This window comes from Chondrus crispus, genomic scaffold, assembly GCF_000350225.1.
Source record: "Chondrus crispus Stackhouse genomic scaffold, scaffold_75, whole genome shotgun sequence".
In the NCBI taxonomy this organism is placed as follows: Eukaryota; Rhodophyta; class Florideophyceae; order Gigartinales; family Gigartinaceae; genus Chondrus; species Chondrus crispus.
Window position 1 is genome coordinate 213,869 of NW_005178692.1, and position 15,424 is coordinate 229,292.

Below are 15,424 nucleotides of genomic sequence, written 5' to 3' on the forward strand. Positions count from 1 at the left end.
TAGTACATACGGTTCTGGCCCGGGTGTCCCGCTATGGCCGGGTTGTGGCACAGGCGAAGGAGCCTGGCGCGGAGCGTCCGAGGTACCACCACCTGTACGATATCAGGGTCGAAGGGGTGTCTCCGCTTGAGCACCCCCTGGTGGTCCTCGAAGAACGCGGAGTCCCGGGACTCTGACTGTCGTGCCAAAACGGTTTGGCAGAAGTCATCCACGCGTTGCTCCTCGGCGATCTCCTCAAACGTAAGAGGGGCCGGTAGGTCGTCCTGCGGAGGAGCGACCGCGGAGGCGGGCGCCCCGACTTCGGGTTCTTCGGCGAGTTCGAGATCAACGGCGTCGAACTCGTCGTTCTCCTCCCAGAACGGACTGGGTCCTTGGAGAACGGGGGCTTCGTCGTCGCCCCTTGGTTCGTTGCGCGTTCGGACGTGCGACCTTCTTCGTGGCCCAGCTTGGCTTCGCGTCGTCGCGAAGACGTGTTCGACCTCGTGGTCGCAATTTTCGGTACAGACGTGGTCCGCGAGCTCGTTCGATACGTCTCGAACGGCCGTACCCGCGTCGAAGGTGGGGATGTCGTCATCCACTTCGATGGCCGGGCGGGGGTCGCCGGCGACTCTTGGCGACACGAGGCGTGACAAGGCGTCCGGTACTTGGTGCACGCGCCCGGGGCGGTACTGGATGGTGAAATCGTATTCAGCCAGACGTAGCCGCCACCGAGTGAGCCTTCCGGAACTCTCCGTGAGGGACATGAGCCACCTCAGCGCGTCATGATCCGTCCGGACGGTGAACTTCGTGCCTTCAACGTACGGCCGTAGTGTGCGGACGGCCCACACTACGGCGAAGCACTCACGTTCCGTGGCGCTGTAGTTGCGCTCGCTGTCGTTCAGCGAGTAGGACCAATAGCCTACGGGGCGCCAATCGTTTGGCTGGTCGTGCTCTTGGAGCAACGTGCAGCCCAACTGGTAGGCGCTCGCATCCGTGTCGATCAGGTACGGACGGCCGTACCGCGGAAGTGCGAGGATCGGCGGAGCGATCATGGACTTCTTGAGGTTCTCGAACGCCTCCCGTTGCGCCTCCGTAGGGTTGTAGAAGTCAGGATCCGAATCCTTACGCGTCATGTCGGTCAGAGGACGGGCTATCTTCGCGAACCCCTTAACGAATCGGCGGTATACGTTGCACGCCCCGAGGAACGACCGCACTTGCGTCAGCGTCCTCGGAAATGTGAAGGTCTTGAAGGCGTCGGCCGCCGTATCGGCCACACTTAACTTACCTGGGGAAATGACGTGCCCCAGGTAGTGTACCTTCGGTTGAAAGAAGCTACACTTCTTGAGCTTGAGGGAGATTCCGGCACTCCGCAGCAAGCTCAAGACAATGTCGAGATGCTTCCCGTGTTCTCCGTGCGTACGTGAGAACACGATGACATCATCCAGGTACACGAGGCATATTTGCCAACGTACGCCAGATAGGATGATGTCGAGTGCGCGTTGGAAGGTGGCCGGTGCCCCTTTTAGTCCGAACGGCATGCGCAAGTGGCGAAACGTGCCCATGTGCGTAGTAAACGTGGTCTTATCCCGGTCTTCCGGAGCGACCGGGATCTGCCAATAACCGGAATTGCAGTCCAACGTGGTGAAGACGGCTGCGTCTCCAAGCGAGTCGATGCAGTCGTCCATCCGAGGCAGCGGATACGAGTCCGCTGCGGTCTTCGCGTTTAGACGCCGGTAGTCCACGCAAAACCGAAGGGATCCGTCTTTCTTCGGTACGAGCACCACCGGGGACGCCCACTCGGTGCTCGCGGGTTCGATAACCCCTGCGTTCAACATCTTGTTGACCTCCTTCGCGACCATTTCGCGCATCGCGGGCCCCTTACGGTAGGGCATCGAACGTATCGGCTTCGTTCCCGGTTCGAGAGGAATGCGGTGTTCCGTCGCTCGTATAGTTCCGAGCGCACCGCTCCACAAGCTCGAGTGCTTACGGAGCATCTCGAGTACGTGGCCACGGAGCTTGTCGTCGTCGATGTATGACAAGTCGATTTCTTTTTCCCAATCCATCGGTGGATTTTCGGGATCCTTCTTCTGCGGGGGTACAGTACTCCCCGCCGTCGGTTGGTCTTGAGGTGGCCGTTCGTGCGTGACCACCCCTTTCTTCACGACGGTCGTCCGCTCGTCGGAGCTCGGTCGTCCAGCTCCGGCCTTCCCGACTTGATCGGTCAAGTCGGTCAGGTGTAGCGCGTGTGCGATCCCCTCAGCAACCCTCCGTTCGGGCGTGAGGATCGCAAGGGGGTTGCGCTTCGCGTATCCCACGACGGTGTGCTTCGGAAGCCGCCTCTCCCGTCGCGAAAAGTTCGCGACGATGACGTCGAAGGTCTGATTCGGCAGAACCTCTGCGACACCATTCGTCAACCTCACTCCATGTCGGTATTGGAGTGAGGGCTTTGGTTCCAGGAACACGAGGCCCCTCCCGGCGGTGGTGACGCGCACTTGGGCTTGCGACATCGCGGGGATGGTAACCCAGCGGGCGATTCGGATCGCTTGCGGGGCCTCATCCCGTACATCCGGCCGGCTCGTTTGGCGTCCGTGTCGCCTTGTGGGGGGAGTCGGCTCTCCCTTTCCGTCGACGATGGCCACGGAGCCACCGTGTCGGAGTTCGAGCTTCTGTCCGTCGATGTCGATGCTACGTACGTGGGTATCGATGAACGCCGTGCCGAGAAGAACGGGAACGGCAAGCTGTTCCGCCACCACGAACGGTATACGGAACGTCGTGTTCCGCAAACGGACTGCAAGGCGGACGACCGCCGTAAGTCGAAGCGGGTTACTGTTCGCGCCCGCCAGTCGGGGTAATGGCGCGTCCCGTATTACGAAGCGGGCCCAGTCGGGAGGGAGGTCGGTTTTCCTCACTAAGTTGTAGCCCGAACACGTATCGACGGCGATCGTGTGGGGCTTGAACGCGTTACCTTCGGTGGCCACGGAGCCAAGGACGTTATATATCTTGGACGTCATGAGGCATACGATGCCGTCGACCATCTTAGGCGCGAGCCGCTCGGCGAGATCGTTCCGCCGAGGTCGTCGCCTTCGGGTCTGGCCCCTCCTGCGTTTCCTTCTGCCCGAGTCGTGGGGCGTCCGCGTCTCAGTGATGCCCCCTCGGGTGCTTGAGTCCGTACGTGGCGGACATTTCGTCGGCTCCCTGGGCCTCACAGGAGTCTGGAGGTCGACCGATTCTTTTCGGTCGTCGGTACTCCCGTCCTTTTCATTACCCATCGCCGGGATTACAGGCGTCCCGGTGCTGTTCTCTTCTAACATCGGGCTTTCGGAGGCCTCGACGTTCGCTCCCCCCTGTATCGGCATTGCAGGGGCTACCGTGCTCGCTTCTGGTGGCGAGGGGTGTATTATCGGACAATACCCCCCGTGACCTAGGCGAGCACGTGGGGACCGGTCGAGTTCGTGGGGACAAGACGGCTCACGCGACCGCGTGGACGTAACCGTCTTTACCCTTTTTTCGAACTACCGGTGCTATTGGAGCTACCTTCCTGGCTATCGGCGGCCAGGTCTTCTTCCGCTCCTCGGCCCCGTGGGTCGGGACGTCTCACCCACTGCGGCACCACATTATCGGCGAAGTATTCGGGTACTTCTTGACCTTGACCCGCAACGTCGGGACGTCGCAGGATATGGGGGACAGGGAGAACCGGTTCTCCTTCGTGACCCTCCTCGGGTAGGGGATGCGGACCCTCTACCCAATCTTGCAAGTACATGATCGCATTCTGTACCTGTTGGGGTAACCGAGAACGGTCCCGGTCACCTCCCCTTCCTTGACGGGGATACCTTGTGTCCGCCTGGCGGTATTCGGGTCGATCACGACGATGGAGTTCGTTACGGCGATACCCACCTCCACGTGGGGCGAAGCGTGCGCCCCCACCCGAACGATTCGGGAAACCTTGACGCGGGGGACGGCCTTCGCTGACCGACTGCCGGAGGAGGTTACGCGCACCGGGGCGCGTCTCCATCTGGTATCGGTAGTTCCTGTATGCCGTGAACATACGTTGTTCCGGCGACAGGAACGGGCAGGCGTACATGGTGTGCCCGTACGTACGGCACAGCCAGCACACATACGCGCTGCCATCCGTTGAGGCGAAGGTCGCCGCGTGACGCGCCTCCTCATCGGTGAGGAGGGGTACGCGAGGGGCTTCGGCTCCTGCCTCTCGATTCGAGATGTCGAGCTCTGCGACCCGGGGGTCCGTACCCCTTGCCACTCTTGGAGTGTGCGCGAAGGCGGTCGCGTAACTGGATGTCGTTCCGGTCGACATCGGCGTGGGAGGTCGTCCTCCCACGGGCCCCGTTCCTTGCGTAATGAGGACAGGGTCAGCCTGCCACTCATCCTCCCCGACATGGAGGGTAGAAGCCGGCGAACTTGTTGCGGCGGACTTCGTAGTCCTGCCAGCCTTCCCTGCCGGTTTCGGGTCCGGCAGAGGTAACCCGCGCCGGGCGCGGTACGTAGTCCCTTCCGCCGTGGCGATGCGGCGGATAGTCGGTAGATCGGTCTTCTGGCTGCTTGGCAGCCGCTGAACGGTCTCGGAAACTGCGGCACGGGTCGCAGGTGCGAGTCCCCGCACGAAGTAGTGCGCGAGGGATTGTTCGGAGAACACTGCCGTGCACCGAAACGCGGCAGTTTCTAACCGGTCGGCAAAGGTGCTCTCCGTTTCGTGGGGTTTCTGTCGCGCCGTAGCGACAGCGTCGTACGCTTCACCTAACACGTCGTCCGTGAGGTAGCGTTTCAAGAGTTGATTTACGAGCCCCGGCCAGCTCACGTCGTCGTGGAGCTGGCCGGCGCGGAGGCTACGCATCGTATAACTCGTATACAGGCGCTCCGCGTCGCGCTCTAAGAAGTGCGCGAGAACTCGTACCGCAACACCTTCCGTCAGGTGTTGCGAGTTGAAGGTTATCCGGATATCCTTCAAGAACGGCAGCAGCTGGACTGGGTCCGTACCGTCGAAGCTACGCATCGTGGGACGGATCCCACGACAGCGTTGTACGTACTTCGCGATCCGTCCCGCATCACCCGAGGTAACGATCCTCGAGGTGTTATCCAAGCGGTACATACGATAGTCAGCGACGGCGCTGAACTCTTGGATCATCGTATGTACCGGCTCGAGTCCGGGTTCAGCGGGACCCAGCGTGCCGAATGGGGTAACAGGTAACGTACGGACGTCTATCGGACCGGGTCGCGCGGTGTGGTCCACCGGCGGGTAGCCGCCCCAGCGGGGATCGACGGAGAACATGGGTTCTCCGGATCCGCGAGCGGCTACTCCACGATCCGGGTCGTTACGATACGACACCCGTCCCGTCTGCCACATGTTTCCGGGGGCATGTGGCAGAGCTTGGGACTCGGACGCGACGTTGGCGTCCATCGGAGGTCGTCTTTCTCCTGCGTCCCGACTGGAGTCGGCCACAGTCGGGCGCCATCCTTGCGGGGCGGCAGCATCCGGAGGTACAGCACCACCGGGCCCTCTCGTGGGGGCACCGGGCAGCCTTGCGGCCATGGTACGTTCCAGGTCACGGGCACGCTGCCGCGTGGACTCCAGCTCAGCGGTGAGGTGAGCAAAGGCACCAAGTTGCTCCGCCGAGGGAGGTTGACGAGCGTCAAGACGTCTCGACGAAGTCGGCCTTGCGGGACGACCTTCCCCATACGTAGCGGGGTTCTCGGGACGCGAGTCTTCGACGAGCACCAGTCGCGATTGCAACTGGTCGACCAGTGCTCGGAGATTCTCCAGCGACTGAGTGACGCGGTCGAACCTCCCCTCGCGGATGGATCGGAGCTCGTCCATGCAGCGCGAATAGACGGCGTCCGTAACGTCGATGCGGAGGGAAGTACGGACTTCCTCGATGTAGTCTGCGATGCGGTCGAACATCGCCGCCGCTTGTCCTTCGGGGGACTCGGGCGACGGTTCGCGGTCTCGGAGACCAGCGTCGCCGTCGCCGAACGGCGGTGATGGGGCGTGCATAGCGGCCGCCCTCGGATCCGCCGGTTCGGAGCGGATCGAGGGGGCGTATTCTTGACTCATCTCGACGCGTACGGACGCGGAGGAAAAGGAAAGTCTTCTCGGAAGGATCTCGGGGTCTTCTAGGTCGGGAGACCACTGTAGCATAAACACCCCTAAACGGATAGGGGTGTATGCTTAGTCCTGGAAGACCCGTACGTACGAGAAGACGGGGGAAGTCGGACCAGCTAACGAAACCGGAGCACGGGCCCGGGTAGCGTGGTAGAGCGGGATCGGGGGGAGGACGCGCACACGCGCGGGCCGATCTACGCCTCGACGCCCCGGAGCAGCGCTGGGTTACGTTCCAGCGCTGACGGGCGGAGGTGGATCTAGGCTCGCTCGCGTGCTCGCGCGTCCTCTACCCGCGCTCGGTCTCGCCTTAAGGTAGCTAACGGAAGCTTCCTTAGGATAAGCTGGAAGTCAGACCTAGGCGGTCGGTCGTGGACAAGTCCGTGCTTGTCCCCTTCGCCGCCGCCGGTCCGCTCCGTTATTTAATATACAATTAGTCTATCGTAACTTAGTACAGTACGTACTGTACTATGCGGTACTACAGTAGTCGGCACTGTCAGCGGACAGGGCTGACTGTATACGCGTCGTACACGTATGGTACACGTGGGGGCGCGTGCGCCCCTACACGTGTGGTACAGGCCCTCTGTAAGGTCCGTACCTTACAGAGCCGGATCCAATTTCTAATCTAATCCTTTTGGTAGTTATACTACAGAAGCCGTCCTCCGATAGACGCGAATTTCGCGTCTGGGACCCAAGCCTTGCTGCCTATCGCCGGAAGTAGGCGGCAAGTGGACCGCGTATCGTACGCGGACGAAAAGGACCGTGGAGGAGCCGCCCGCGGATCCGGAGAACCGATGTTCTCCGTCGATCCCCGCTGGGGCGGCTACCCGCCGGCGAGTCACGCCGAGCATCCAGGTCCGGTAGACGTCCGTACGCTACCGGTTACCTCCTTCGGCACGCTGGGTCCCGCTGAACCCGGGCTCGAGCCGGTACATACGATGATCCAAGAGTTCAGAGCCGTTGCTGACTATCGTATGTACCGCTTGAATAACACCTCGAGGCTCGTTACCTCGGGTGACGCGGGACGGATCGCGAAGTACGTCCAACGCTGTCGTGGGATCCGTCCCACGATGCGCAGCTTCGACGGTACCGACCCGATCCAGCTGCTGCCGTTTTTGAAGGATATCCGAATCACCTTCAACTCGCAACACCTGACCGAAGGTGTTGCGGTACGAGTCCTCGCTCACTTCGTCGAGCGCGACGCGGAGCGCCTGTATACGAGTTATACGATGCGTGGCTTCCGCGCCGGCCAGCTCCATGACGACGTGAGCTGGCCGGGGCTCGTGAATCAATTCTTAAAACGCTACCTCACGGACGACGTGTTAGGTGAAGCGTACGACGCTGTCGCTACGGCGCAACAGCAATCGCATGAGACGGAAAGCACGTTTGCTGACCGACTCGAGACTGCCGAGTTCCGATGCACGGCAGTCTTCTCCGAACAGTCCCTCGCGCACTACTTCGTGCAGGGACTTGCACCGGCAACCCGTGCCGCAGTATCCGAGACGGTGCAAAGGCTGCCAGGCAGTCAGAAGACCGATCTTCCGACCATCCGCCGTATCGCCACGGCGGAAGGTACAACGTACCGCGCTCGGCGCGGTTTACCTCTGCCGGATCCGAAACCGGTAAGGAGGGCTGGCAGGACTACGAAGTCCGCCGCGACAAGTTCGCCCGCCTCGACCCTCCATATCGGGGAGGATGAGTGGCAGGCCGACCCTGTCCTCATTACGCAAGGAGCAGGGCCCGTAGGGGCACGAACCCCCTCACCGATGTCGACCGGAACGACATCGAGTTACGCGACCACATTGGCGGCCACTCCGAGAGTGGCAAGGGGCACGGACCCCCGCGTCGCTGAGCTCGATATCTCGAATCGAGATAAGGGAAGCCCCTCGCCCCGCGTGCCCCTCCTCACCGATGAGGAGGCGCGGCACGCGGCGACCTTCGCCTCAACGGACGGCAGCGCGTACGTGTGCTGGCTATGCCGTACGTACGGGCATGCCATGTACGCGTGCCCGTTCTTGTCGCCGGAACAACGAATGTTCACGGCGTACAGGAACTACCGCTACCAGATGGAGACGCGCCCAGGGGCGCGTAATCTCCTCCGGCAAGCGGCGGGCGAGGGCCGTCCCCCGCGTCAAGGTTTCCCGAACCGATTGGGTGGGGGCGCACGCTTCGCCCCCCGTGGAGGCGGGTACCGTCGTAACGAAGTCGATCGTCGGGATCGACCCGCCTATCGCCAGGCGGACACAAGGTACCCCCGACAAGGAGAAAGATGGGACCGAGACCGTTCTCGGTTACCCCAACAGGTGCAAAATGCGATAATGTACCTGCAAGACTGGGTAGAGGATCCGTACCCTCTACCCACGGAGGGTCACGAAGGAGAGCCGACTCGCTTCGTCCCCCATATCCTGCGACGACCGGACGCCGCAGGTCAAGGCCCGGAAGTACCGGAGTACTTCGCCAAGGCCGCCGAGCCGCAGTGGGGGAATCGCCCCGACCCACGCGACCGGCTACCGGAAGAGGACCTGGCCGTCGATAGCCAGGAGGTTAGCTCCGATAGCACGGGTAGTTCGAAAAAAGGGTAAAGACGGTTACGTACACGCGGTCGCGTGAGCCGTCTTTTCCCCACGAACTAGACCCGACCCCGCGTGCTCGCCAAGGACACGGGGGGTATTGTCCGATAATACATCTCCCGCTTCCGGAGGCGGGCACGGGAGCTCCTGTAATGCCGATACAGGAGGGAGCGCACGTCGAGGCCTCCGAAGGCCCGACGTTAGGAGAACAAGACACCGGGACAGCCGACGTCCCGGTGAGGCGTAACGATGGCGACGGGGGCAACGACGACCGAAAAGATTCGGTCGACCCCCTGACTCCCGCGAGCCCAAGGTCGCCGGAGAAAGGTCCGTGTCGTACGGACTCGAGTAATCCGAGGGGCGTCACTGATCCGCGGACGCCCCAAGGAAGGGGGAGAAGGAAACGCAAGCGGGGCCAGCACCGAAATCGAGGGCCCCGGCGGAACGACCTCACCGATAAGGTCGCCCCGAAGGTTGTCGACGGCGTCATTTGCCTTATGACGTCGAAGATCTACAACGTCCTCGGCTCGATAGCCACAGAGGGAAATGCATTTAAACCCCGCACGATCGCCGTTGATACGTGCTCGGGGTATAATCTGGTGAGGAAGGCCGACCTTCCCCCCGACTGGACGCGTTACGTCGTGCGCGACGCACCTCTGCCACGATTGGCAGGCGCGAATAGCAACCCCCTCAAGCTTTCGGCCGTCGTCCGCCTGGCGGTGCAGTTGAGGAACACGGTGTTCCGAATTCCGTTCGTAGTTGCAGACCAGCTCGCCGTGCCGGTCCTTCTCGGCACGGCCTTCATCGATACGCACGTGCGATGTATCGACATCGAAGCTCAACGAATGGAGCTACGCCAAGGTGGTTCCGTCGCCATCGTTGACGGAAAGGGGGAGTCGACTCCCCCTACCAGGCGACACGGGCGACACACGGGTCGGCCAGACGTACGCGAGGAGGCCCCGCAAGCGATCCGAATCGCCCGCTGGGTCACCATCCCCGCGATGTCACAATCCCGCGTGCGTGTGACAACCGCGGGGAGGGGCCTCGTGTTCCTGGAACCCAAGCCCTCACTCCAACACCGACATGGAGTGAGGCTGACGAATGGCGTCGCGGAGGTCCTACCGAATCAGACCTTCGACGTCATCGTCGCGAATTTCTCACGACGAGAAAGAAGGCTTCCGAAGCACACCGTCGTGGGATACGCGAAGCGCAACCCCCTCGCGATCCTCACTCCCGAACGTAAGGTCGCCGAGGGGATCGCGCACGCGCTACACCTGACCGACTTGACCGATCAAGTCGGTGGGGTAGGAGTTGGCCGATCCAACTCCGACGATGAGACCACCGCCGGGGGCAGGGGGGTCGACCCGGTCGAACGGTCACCTTTAGGGCAACCGACGGCGAGGGGTACTGTACTCCCCCAGCAAAAGGATCCCGAAAATCCACCGATGGATTGGGAAAAAGAGATCGACCTGTCATACATCGATGATTACAAGCTCCGTGGCCACGTGCTCGAGATGCTCCGTAAGCACTCGAGTCTGTGGAGCGGTGCGCTTGGAACGATCCACGCCACGGAGCACCGCATCCCCCTCGAACCGGGAACGAAACCGATTCGTTCTATGCCCTATCGGAAGGGCCCGGCCATGCGCGAAATGGTTGCGAAGGAGGTCAACAAGATGTTGAACGCAGGGGTTATCGAACCCGCGAGCACCGAGTGGGCGTCCCCGGTGGTGCTCGTACCGAAGAAAGACGGCTCTCTTCGGTTCTGCGTAGACTACCGGCGTCTCAACGCGAAGACCGCAGCGGATTCGTATCCGCTGCCACGGATGGACGACTGCATCGACTCGTTAGGAGATGCAGCCGTCTTCACCACGTTGGACTGCAATTCCGGTTATTGGCAGATCCCGGTCGCTCCGGAAGACCGGGATAAGACCACGTTTACGACGCACATGGGCACGTTTCGCCACTTGCGCATGCCGTTTGGACTCAAAGGGGCACCGGCCACCTTCCAACGTGCGCTCGACATAATACTCTCCGGAGTCCGCTGGCAAATATGCCTCGTCTATCTCGACGACGTGATCGTGTTCTCCCGTACGCACGGAGAACACGCGAGGCATCTCGATACCGTCTTGAGCTTACTGCGGAGTTCCGGTATCTCCCTTAAGCTCAAGAAGTGCAGCTTCTTCCGACCGAAGGTGCACTACCTGGGGCACGTCATCTCCCCAGGCAAGTTGAGCGTGGCCGATACGGCGGCCGACGCTTTCAAGACGTTCACGTTCCCGAGGACGTTGACGCAAGTGCGCTCGTTCCTCGGGGCGTGTAACGTATACAGCCGATTCGTTAAGGGGTTCGCTAAGATTGCGCGTCCTCTGACCGACATGACGCGCAAGGATTCGGATCCCGATTTCTATAACCCCACGGAGCTGCAACTTCAGGCGTTCGAGAACCTTAAGAAGTGCATGATCGCTCCGCCGATCCTCGCGTTGCCCCGGCACGGTCGTCCGTACATGATAGACACCGACGCGAGTGCCTACCAACTCGGCTGCACCTTACTTCAGGAGCACGAAGAGCCGAACGACTGGCGCCCCGTGGGGTATTGGTCGTACTCACTGTCCGATAGTGAGCGCAACTACAGCGCTACCGAACGCGAGTGCTTCGCCGTAGTGTGGGCCGTCCGCACACTACGGCCGTACGTAGAAGGCACGAAGTTCACCGTACGGACGGACCATGACGCCCTCCGATGGCTCATGTCCCTCATCGAGAGTTCCGGAAGACTCACCCGGTGGCGGCTACGTCTGGCTGAATACGATTTCACCATTCAGTACCGCCCCGGACGCGTGCATCAAGTGCCCGATGCCCTGTCACGACTCGTGTCGCCGAAGGTCGCCGATGACCTTCGCTCCACCGTCGAGGTGGATGACGACATCCCCACTTTCGACGGGGGCACGACAGTTCGAGACGTATCGAACGAGCTCGCGGACCACGCTTGTGCCGCGAGCTGTGATCATCAGGCCGTCCATGTCTTCGTAACGACACGGAATCAAGCCGAAGCCCGAACACGGTCGCGCGCACGGACGCGCGACGAACCGCGAGGTGACGACGAAGACCCCGCTCTCCAAGGACCCAATTCGTTTTGGGAGGAAAACGACGAGTTCGACGCCGCCGACATCCAGCGCGCCGAAGACCCCGAGGCTGGCGCGCTCGACTCCCCGGTCGCCCCACCGCAGGACGACCTTCCGGCCCCTCTTACGATAGAGGAGATAGCCGAAGAGCAACGCGTGGATGACTTCTGCCAAACCGTTTTGGCACGACAGTCAGAGTCCCGGGACTCCGCGTTCTTCGAGGACCACCAAGGGGTGCTCAAACGGAGACACCCCTTCGACCCTGATATCGTTCAGGTCGTGGTACCTCGGACGCTCCGCGCCAGGCCCCTTCGCTTGTGCCACAACCCGGCCATCGCGGGGCACCCGGGCCAGAACCGTATGTACTACGCACTTCGACGCGAGTACTACTGGCCCCACCTGGCTGCAGACCTCGCAGCCACGGTGCGGGGGTGTCGAACCTGCGCGATGAACCGAGTGAAGCTGAGGAAACATCTCAACCGATTGAGATTGTTTCCAGCTACGAGGCCCCTCGAGAGCCTCGCGATCGACATCTTGGGGCCGCTCCCCAAGACGAAGACAGGAAAACGGTTCCTGCTCGTGATTACGGACCGCTTCAGTAAGCAAACGCAAGTCGTTGCGCTCCGCACGATAACAGCGCACACGGTTGCAGTTGCGTTCTGCGACTCGTGGGTGTTCAAGTATGGCGTCCCTCGCACGTTGCTTTCGGACAACGGCCCTCAGTTTAATGCCAAGTTCTTCCACAGCACGTGCCGCGTTCTGGGGATAACGAATTTGTACACTTCTGCGTACCATCCCCAGACGAACGGGCAAGTCGAGCGATATAACCGAACAATCGCCTCGATGCTGAGGAACTACGTGGGTGAACACCAGGACGACTGGGATGTGTACGTGGGGCCGCTTACGTATGCGTACAACTCCCACGTACATCGCACCACACGCACCACGCCGTTTGAGCTCGTGCTCAGCAGGCCACCGCCGGAGTTCTCTCTCCGACGGGCGGACGGCGACGCGCCCCCTTCCGATAGGGGGAACCAACGTGCCGAGTTCCTCAAGACCTTGGACTCGACTATCCAAAAGGCCTACGGGAGCCTGCGTCGGACGCAGGCTTGCTACAAGCGCGACTTCGATAAGCGCATACGACGTATTAATTCCCGGCTCCGTCCCGGAGAATACGTATATCTCAACCCCACCGATGGGGCTAAGACATCGAACAAGCTCGCCTCGCCCGCGGTCGGACCCTACCGCGTGCTCGCCAATGACCGCCGAACCATCACGATCGATCGTGATGGGGTCACCGAGCGAGTCTCCGCCGACCGCTGCGTGTACGCGCCGTCTCCGATAGACGCGCCACGAGCAAGTACGACGACCCCGTGGGACCTCGCCGATAAGGTCACCGCGGGAACGCAGTATGCCGTCGAACGGCTACTGAGACATCGAGTCATGGAAGACGGAACTACGGAGTTCCTCATCAAGTGGGCGGATTACGACGCGCCCACTTGGACTGCGCGGACTCACGTTCCGGAGGAGTTGGTGTCTCGCTACGCCCAACGCCTCCGGAGACGTACCGGCAGAGACCTCACCCAAACCGTGAACGCGGACGTTCACGCTTAAGGGGGGGGCCCTCAACCGCTCCTTCGCCGATTAGCCCCAGCCTGCACGAACAGACTAAAAGGGGGAGCGAAGGAGGTCGGCGGACCCTATCGGAGGGTCACAGCCTGCGACGCGTTCAAGTCAAGTCTTCTTGACTTCTCGGACGTCAAGGACGCGAGACAGAAGAACAGGACAGTACGTACTGCCGGGAAAAAAATGTTGAGCCCTCGTAATGACCGACATTACGAGGACCGCAAAACCCCGTTCGGATCGGAAAAATCGGACGACTCCCCCCCGAACAGGATTGCCGGACGATCCGTTAAGTCCAGCAACCACGGCGAGGAGGGGCGCCCGACGAACGAGACGATCAGCGGTGGAATCAAGACAAACCCTCCGTGGGCGGAGCTAGCGACCAGAATGCCCGTCGCTTGTGTCTCGGCATATCCGAGAAGGTGGAAGCTCACGGCGAGCCATCAATCAGCATCCGGGTTAGACAGCCCGGCAGAAGACCCGATCGTGGTCCTTTCGGTTTGGGTTGTGCGCGAGAAGACGCGCGAAACGCGCAAGCAGACGCGCAGGCGAGGGGAGCGGCGTCAAGAGAACGCGTGCTAGGGCCGTTCAATAAGAGCGAGGAAGCGAGAGCAACTCAGTCGGAGGGGCACCAATATACGCGCACGGACGCGAGACACTTCAAAACCGCCGCCGGCACATGCCCCATGAGAGGGAAAATTGCGGCGGGGGATGAGAACGTTACACGTGAGCGGCGCCGGAGGCGCGCGCCATGCACCAACGCCGCTTGGGTCATCACCAAATCACCCCGCCACGATCCCACTAAAATAACGAAAAATCAACGGTGGCAATTACACCAGCACGTGCATGGCGCACGGGGGTACTGTACGCCATACCGAAAGCAAGGAGAAGGCCGACGGCGCTGAGCTAGGGTACAACGGGTACCGGACAGGAGTTACACACGTCTGCCCCCTCACCAAAGGGGAGGGAGGTGCGAATACGACAAACGGACGCTGCGCAATCCCGGCTCCGACACCCCCAAGCCGACCGAACGGCTTTCATCCACAGTCACCTCCGCACGCATCCGACCGCGTACCAATCACGCGAGATGCCCGAGCCGTTCTCCCGCGAGCTGTTCCCGCGCGTTCGAGCCCGCGCCCTCCCCGCCGTCGAGGGCGAGAGGCGCGGTAGAACGCGAACCCCCGACAGCTGGCGCCTCTAACATCTCCACTGCGCTTCGCACGTCTCCTTCGATTTCCCGCATGCAGGACACGGGTCGCACCAGGCCTAACGTACGAGACGAAGACCCAAAGAAGACCCGGGACGCGCGACCGAGGCGAATTCCGTCCGGGAAGACGCGGCACGGCGCCGCCCGCGCGCCTCGCCGTCCGATCGGCCCCTGCCCCTAGTCCCCTCCTTGAGCGGCCAACCACGCACCGGTTGAGCGACTGGCCCGAGCCGTCCTCCCGCGAGCGACGAAGGACTGGGCCGCCACGGAATAGGAGAAGACGAACGCGAGTCGATCCCGCGCTTTCGAGCCCTCGCCGCCGACGGCGAGGGACGCCGGAGAGCCCAAACCCACGACGGCCCGCGTCGACCCCACCGATAATCCACGATGTTTCTTTTTTTAGCCGCAAGGGCGTCGCGGAGACTAAGCGCCTCCATCTCCACGCCACCGCTTAGGGTCAGACGAACCATGACGGCACCCGAACCGCGTCGCTCTCCTTCGTTGCTGCCGTTGGACACCGCTCGAGGGAGCGCGATCGAATGCATTTAGGGATGAGGCGCGTCGACACAGCAAGAGAAGGAGATTCTGCGTATCGAGCGCAGTGGGAGCAAGAGAACGTCGACGGCCGAACGCCGACGAGATGGAAGACGAAAGGAGTTACGACCGAGCGGGCATCCCGACTGTGACTTAGGGTCTGGGTTGGCCGGCACGTGGACGGACTACAGTGCACAAGGCCCATCGAAACGACGTCAGATGGCCCGCCGCCCTCCGTTCGAGAGCCGAAAATGACACCGGTACGGGGCCCGGTAGCGAA